The sequence below is a fragment of the Primulina eburnea genome, chromosome 8 (genome assembly GCF_022965805.1).
Source record: "Primulina eburnea isolate SZY01 chromosome 8, ASM2296580v1, whole genome shotgun sequence".
NCBI classification, from domain to species: domain Eukaryota; kingdom Viridiplantae; phylum Streptophyta; class Magnoliopsida; order Lamiales; family Gesneriaceae; genus Primulina; species Primulina eburnea.
The window spans coordinates 38,693,974-38,702,583 of NC_133108.1; positions in this window are offsets into that span (position 1 = coordinate 38,693,974).

The window sequence follows — 8,610 nt, forward strand, 5'->3', positions numbered from 1 at the left end:
GAAGAACACACGGAAGCAGTGAATCGGATTCTCAGGTATTTGAAGCTATCCTCTGGAAAGGGCATTATCTTCAAACAGTACACCAACCGAAGTATTGAAGTATATACTGATGCAGACTGGGCTGGAGATATAATGGATCGAAGATCAACATCAGGTTATAGTACTTTCGTTTGGGGGACCTTGTTACTTGGAGAAGTAAAAAACAATCTGTAGTTGCGCGTAGTAGTGCAGAAGCAGAATTCAGATCTCTAGCTCTTGGAATCTGCTAAGGGATATGGCTCAAACGAGTGCTGCACGATCTCAACATGAAGACAGATGGTTCAATCTCGATGTACTGTGATAATCAAGCAGCTTTTTGTATTGCGAAAAATCATGTCCATCATGACCGAACAAAGCACATTGAGATAGACAAGCATTTTATATTAGAGAAGATTGAGAGTGGAATCATCAAGATGAAATATGTCTCAACAAGCTCACAAGTTGCTAATATGTTCACTAAAGCTCTTCCTAGGGTCATATTTGATAACTTAAGTAACAAGCTTGGTATGCAGAATATCTACAACCATGCTTGAGGGAGAATGTTGATTTATTGTATCCTAGTCAGCATTATTTTTTAGTATGTTTCGTAGGCCATTCATTTGTTCTATTTAGGTGGGTTGTTTAGAGTAGTACTGGTTTATAGGAATAGTTGTTATTGTTACTAGGTTTTAGCTCTTTCTGTTTCTCAGCTATCTTTTATATATTCTTTGTAATCTGCATTTGATACTGGTAGGAGAATATTGATATTTGTTCTCAAATTCTTCAGTATTGTAGGCAGTCGTTGACTGGTGGCAACCACCTTTAATCCAAATCCAGATTACTACATGTGAAATGAAAGTATTCATGCATTATTGTTGTACTACTTGTTTTAAATTTCCTTTGAAATTCTGAAATTGGGATTTTCCAACTTTCCAAAATGATATTATGAAATCCATGTTTGTTTTTTCAAAAGTTTCCCACCAAAAAAAAATTCTAGTGAAAAGAATTTTTATAATTTCACTATTATCAAATAGATTTTTTTTATGGTTTGCTATAAAAAGTTTACAACAATTGCAGATAACTTCATACCAGTGCTAGTATATATTTTGAAACTGGTCTATGTTTAATAACTTGATCTTACAGCTATCGCTGATGCAATTTTTTCAATATATTTGAAGCTTTAGCAAATTTAATTAATTGTTCATCCTTTCTTGATTGCTAACAACCTGTCATCCTTCTTGCAGCGCACTTATATGGCACCAACTTATGGGGAGTTATGTCAACCAACTTCACATGGACTAATATGATCCGTGCTCATGCTCATTGTTCAAAACAATCGGTATGTTTGAGTTGTGCAAGTACAGCCTCCTCCACCCAAAAAATACCCTTTTCCCACATTTCTTGTCTGAAAAATCGACATGGCTAGCAATCGACCTAACAGTGTCATGTATCTTCCCTTCAGCTAGGTGTCACTTTACTACTGATAAATCTAGCCAGGAACACAACTGTCCAGGCAACACTCTACTTCAGTGGAACGGCAATGCAAGCACACAGAAGACAAAAACATCACAAACACAGGTCCAAGGTGTTGTTCCCTGATAAACAAGAATCTATAGCAACAAGAGAAGAATACCATCTGATGTGATCCAGGTAAATCGGGTGAGCTAGGTTGAGCGATTTACTAGATCGGGTCTAAAATTAATGGAGAATGAGAGCACAACGAGATATGTCCAAATCAGAGGTTTTTTTTCTGGGAATGACTGCAGTTGACCTGAAAACACGAAGATAATCATGTGAATGAGCGCCGGAGAGGTGTTAAGCGTGACCACTCCGATGCTAAAGTCAGCAGGCGAACGAAGAGAACCAATGTAACAAGAGAATAATATGCCAATGGTATATCAAAATCTAGAGAGTATATTATGTGGGCAATATATATGTGCATGAATGCATAAATGCTAAACAAACCTGATATTTATAGGAAGAAAGTCAATGATGACCTTGTTTTCAGTGTCCACTTACTAATTATGTCAAGATTGTTGTCCATACCCTGCTATCTGACATTAACTTCTCTGACACGTCAAACGTTCCCTCTTGCCTTGTCAAATCCATATGATTTTAACAGTAATGATTACTAAGATAAGGTATCACAACCGTGTGCACTCGAGTGGGGTGTTATTATCGAGGTAACCCGAGTAAAAAATCGTGCACACTTAATCGTTATTAAACATGTTTATATATTGCTAACACTATTTACTAATAAAATCGCTAATATATGTTTCATCTTCTTCTTATTCGTCAATTATTTTTATAAGTCACACTTAAACGTCTTTAACGATGCACAATGTGGTCAATCTGTGTTTGACCGTTTTGGGCCAAAGAAAAGCGTTTTGAGACGCTTCAAGCTTAAGTACAATTAAGTAAGACTTAAATAAACGTTTTAGAACATTGATTTTAGTATGATATCTTTGTTTTTTAGTTGACGTGACACTCATGAATGTTACGAAACCAACATTCGGATGAAAAACTATTAAAATATCAGAAATTGAAATTCATATGACTAAAATTTAAATCCAAATTTGACAGTTAAAAATGGGGGTATTTTATTTTTTAACTCCGGTCAACTCTTTTTTTAAGAAAATGATCTCCTCAAATATATTTCGAATACACTTGATGATCTCATTTTCTTAAAAAAAGAGTTGACCGAGGTTATTTAACCAATTTCCTCTTATAAATGTTCAAAATTTACCAAGTTTGCTAAATCTAACGTAGGGCAAGAAGTGACAAGGAGATTGAATAAGGCGTGTGAGAATCAGGCCACGCGAAGTGTCACCCCAAATAATGAGTTTACATTTTTAGAGACAAAAATCGAAGGGTCGCTTTTCAACAGCGAAGGCTCTTTGGGTTCCCAAATCTCGTCAAATTATATTAAATTAAAGAGGTAAAAGCATGAGTAGTGAGTTAGTATAAAGTGTAGAAAACCAAGACTATTGTCTGCAGTTGCATCACCAAGGTACCCTCTCCTTTGTCCCCGCTGTCTCTTCTTCTCCTCTACACACACACACACACACACAGATATATATATATATATATATATATATATATATATATATATATATATGAAAGTTGTATCTAATGATCATTGTAAACATTTTACTTACATTTTGTGACACAATTATTTCTTACATCGAATAGATGGATATTTGCTATTTCTTTCATATACTAATTGAGTCATTCAAATACCTCTACAGAGTGAGTCTCATGTGAGACCGTCTCACGAATCTTAATATGTGAGATGATTCAACCCTACCGATATTCACAATAAAAAGTAATACTATTAGCATAATAGTATTACTTTTTCATGCACGGATGACCCAAATAATAGATCCGTTTCACAAATACGACCTATGAAACCGTCTCACACAAGTTTTTGTCATCTCTACAACATGCAAATACATGAGGTTGGAGTGTACAAAAAAGGTCGAAATCGGATAACCTTAGTTTGAGCAAAAATAAGTATTAGTTTACATATGTGAGCTAAATTAAAGACTGTCTCATTATTGCCACTGATCCTGAAACAAAGGTATGTATATAACAATTTTCACATATCCTCCTACGCAGAATCTTGATCAATGACAAAAGAAAGCTAGCATGATATAAAAAGAATAAATAAAATAATGGAGACAAGGTACGACAAAAAGGGGGGTGTTTGTGTTTTCTTGGTGGAGAATATTTCAGGTGCATGCGCAAGACAAGGAAGAAAGTTTTTTGAATTTGAGTTCAAATTAAGCATGAGAACTCTAAAATGAGATTCACTCCCCCCATTGATATCATTGCCTTCACTTCTTTCTCCGTCTCATCCCAACGCCGACCTTACTCGATCACACATTATACATACATACACCTCTTTTCATTACTTACATCTTCGAGTATCTTTGTGCATATTTATGTTACATATACAAAGCTTTATTAGATCATCTATCTATTCCCGCCATTTCGCGTGAATTTCTTCAGTTTTTTTCTTCTTGTTGTTTTGAGTTAGAGCTATACTGAAAATTTTGATTAAACGATAATAATGTTTCAAATTGAACTCCTCATACATGCATGCAGCATCGATTAGTATTTAAGCTTAATGCATTTTTACTTAGTTTTCTCTAGCTCTTTATAATTTCTTGCTACACATTTTCTTGCCTGATGAATGATTTCGCTCCTCAAGAAAAAAGTCCCAGATCGTGTTGGTTGGCAAAGTTAAAAAGCAATAATTTTTTTTGCGATTAGACTTGTAAATTACCAACCCCAACGACCAAACATAGAAAACCCTCTTCAGAAACATCTCCTATGATTCCATGTCTATTTTTCTGTTGATTAAGGTCGGCATAAGTAATGATTATGTTGTCATTTCTGATCCTACGTAGGACCATTTTGATGCATCCTTTATTCCTTTTATAATGGAATGTTTCGTTTTTTGGTTGTTACCCAGCAAAATCTTGAGAGGAATTAAGAAGAATTTCCAGAAGAATATTAAAAAATAACTCTAGTAATGGATCGATGCATGTTGGGAGTTAAAGAACGAGATATTGGTTAGGTTCAATTTGAAGACGGATTTACACATGTGGCGAGTAAACGACGATCTCAGATTGAGCCGCGCCAATATCACTTTTTGCTCTTTTTGCATGGATTTTCATATTTGTCACTATTATCAGAGTAGACAATAACTCATGCATTGAAAAATCAGTTTCATAAAATATTTCATTTTAAGAAATTCTTGAGTATTTGATCTGTAGAGTTGGAGCAGCTCTTTTTTTTCCAGATATGCTTACATGTTACCGAGTACTTGCACCTGCAAGATCTCTTGAATTCTCCAGTCATTATTTTAATTCAGTATGGTGTCTTCTCATTCCCAGTTTCATTTAAGATGCAAGTGTATGCATAGATATTCATAATCAACAATAATACAAATAAAATCCTCAATCTTTTATTACAATTTCTCAATAGTTTCCTTTACAAATGCATTGTTAATTCTTTGCTAAGGTACATATAAACTTGGAGTACCTTGTAGATTCTCCTATAAACTCATCTCCTCTCAAGAAATTACTACAAACTGGCCTCGAGCCCAAGTAATCGTTTGGTCATGTATTGCAGATGATCAAAGTTCATATTAAGTAAGTTGGTCTTGGTCAAGGATTGGAGATGATGTGATCCACTCAAATTTATCAGATAGAATTGAAATGGAGATTGTCAGGTGAGTACAAGTTGCAATCTTGATCAGAAGGTTGACAATAATTTGCTTGGAACATGTTCAGGTGGCCTGGAAATGGTTAGAATCCAACCCGAGAAGAAGAAATCTTGGCCCTGTTCCATTCGCATTCTTTCGGGCAGCTAGCACTCCTAGCATGTTCGACTGTGGACACATGGCCGAAATGCCATGTTTCTTGAGGTTGTGAGTGTAGTATCTACATGCATTGATATATCAGATGATAAAAACAGAAGAAAACTTTTTACTTTTCAGCACAAGAACTGATGGCAAGTCACGGTCAGGAAAAATATTTATCCACCCGAATGATTCTTGAACCGACGCACCTGCAGATAGAGGAGGCACACCAGGTATCGTAGTAAGAGCTACTTTTTGACGCTATAGTTCATACAATTTACTGTTGAAAGTATTCAAATTTATCTTTGATTTCTCCATTTTTACAATTTTGTTGAGATAATTACAATAGATTGAAAAAAACCCTTTTATTTTACAACATTTAAATTTCATAAGTTCAGTTTTTTTTTTAAAAAATAAAATTATAAGTTGTCTCTTTAAAAGACTAGGAAACAACAGATGCAGTGTATTTATTATTTGAATCCTAAGATTTTTTTATTTCTTTTGAAGATCGAATCCTAAGATTTAGTTCGAAATTGCAAGATTTAAATATTTTAAATGAACTAAATTGAAATTGATAGTCTTGAAGAAATTTCAAATACATTTATCTTTATCTTTAAAATACTTGAAAATTTTCAAATCATTAAAATTTCTGTTGCCATAGAACAAACTGCATGCTAGATTTGAATTATACATTTTATATCATAATTCCAAGAGGCAATTAAACTATAAGAAATAATTCCCTCAAATTAAATTTTCAATTCAGCAATCCAAAAATTTTAAGTTATCTTCTCTAAAGTACATTTTCAATTTTTCATCACATTAAAAGCTTATCACAATGAAGAGTGGGTTTCATGTGAGACCGTCTCACGGATCCTAATCTGTGAGACGGATCGACCCTACCCATATTCATAATAAAAGTAATATTCTTAGCATAAAAAATAATATTTTTTCATTGATATCACAAATACCACCCGTAAGACCGTCTCACACAAGTTTTTGCCCACAATGAATCCCAAGATTTCACATATTCAAATTAACCTGAATTCTACTACGAAAATTTGCCATGAAATTCGAAGGTACATTGATCCTCTTACAAATTGATATACAGAGTATGGAAGGGGAAAAAAGCAGAAAGGAACAAATGCCAACATCACCATACAATTTGACAGCATAAACAAAAATTTCTTTACAGCAAATTAATACTGACTCAGCCTTCTGTCCCAGTAGAATTAGAATAAGTAAAGAATTTAACAAATGAAGAAAAATAAATTAGTCATTGCCAGAAAACGTTGGGGTGGTCATTGCTGTACAATGTCTTCTCTTGAACCTCAAGGTTGGCAACAGGCGAGTCGATTAGTCGTGCCTGGACTACTTTACAGATGATAAGTCCACAAGGCAGCATCCACCGATCACTTTCTTGATCATTGGACTGTTTCACGACAGATCAAGTTCTCCTATGCCAACCTCAACACAGAAAATCTGTCATATGACAATACCACCACTGCAGCTGTTATTTCCTAGACATGTCTGCTTTTTCTTGAAGCAATATCGCTCCTTCTTCAGTTGAGAAAGAATTACAGCAAACAAAGATAACAGAGGAAAAAAGAGAGAATATTGACAAGATTCTCAATCATACAAGCAAATTTATGGAATGAAATTGGGGATTGGTGAGGTTTTCCGGAAGTGCTCCCTCGGATATGGCTATGACAGTGTTAGCTTTAAGAATATTCATTGAACCATTGGTGATGAGATACAATATGTGATGAGATACAATATGTCATCATCTTGTGCAGTTAAATGTGCAAACATGCATATATTTCAATCATCATAATGAGATCTTGTTAAATGATGGTATATAGATATTATATTTCAAGAAAAACACTTTACGATACAACTCATTTGCTACATTTAAAGCAAGCTTGATTATCATAATCTTGATCCTTTTTACGATAATCTTGTCAGCAGATTTCGGCTTGAAGACTCTTCACCACTGGTTGGTGTAGGGGTTGTAGGCTTGTAGCGGTTAGAGCTTTGGTATGTTGAAGGGCTGAAGGCTCCTCTTCTATCCTGATACTCAACTCGAACACATATGCCTTCATATCTGTAAACAAATAATGCAACTCGAGTTTGTTCATGTCCTTGGATTCCTTTATTGCTACAATCTTCACATCTCATTCTCTAGCAATGTTCTCATCACTTCATATAAAAAGTTTACAAAAATCTATAAAATCTACAGTAGTATCCAATGATCTGTTTGTAAATATGTGAGATTCCACAAAATTCAATAGAAATCTATCAAATCAACAAAAGTCGATCATTTAAAACAGCTCAAAATTTTAAGTTCTTTCACTTTTTTTTTCCTGTTTCGAAAATTCCAAGAGTTAAATTAAATATTATGTATAATTATTTTTGAATGGAAAGAAAATTCTTTTAAACATTCAGCTGTCAACCCTTAAGCCTTATCCGAGGCGAGACCTAAAATCAACTGGAATTGGAATAGAAACAGGAACTATCCGATAGTTCCGAACGGAATCCATGGTTGATGGACCGTGGTCGGGTTCATGCATATGATGAGACTATATTGTAAGCCTTTGAACTAATAAAGAAAAATTTAAGGTCTCCACATGATACAAAATTCAACAAATTAAGTAAACTTCGAGTTCATATTCGGCTCGAAATAGTAGAACTTATTTGTGAACTATTACTTGGATATTAAGATTCGATAACTTTGTTCGAACGTTCGAAAATTCAGAAAAGTTCGAAATGTATATATATATTTATTATATCATTATTATTTTAACAAAATATTAATGCTTACAAACTATCGAAAATGATAATTTTAGCTTGAGTTCCGCTCAAAAAAAATTCGAACATGTTTGGATTCGGCTCGAGTTCGATAAATTCGAATATGAATCAAATATTTATCGAACCGACTCAAAAAACTCGCAAACCGACTCGAATATTCGTTTACGCCTCAGTTGAGTTCACGGAAACAAAAGCATATATTCTACCATTTTTAAAGTACGTAAACCATAAACTTCTTTTATATATAAAATTTGTAATAAACATTTATAAATTTAAGATATGAAATAAAATTTTTCATATCATAAATTTATAAATGTTTATTAAGTTCATTATTTCGAAAAAAATTTCCTTTCTCTCATTATTAACCTCCATGGTCACGCATAAAGAATTTTTTTCCCGGATAAATTTTCAAAAAAATG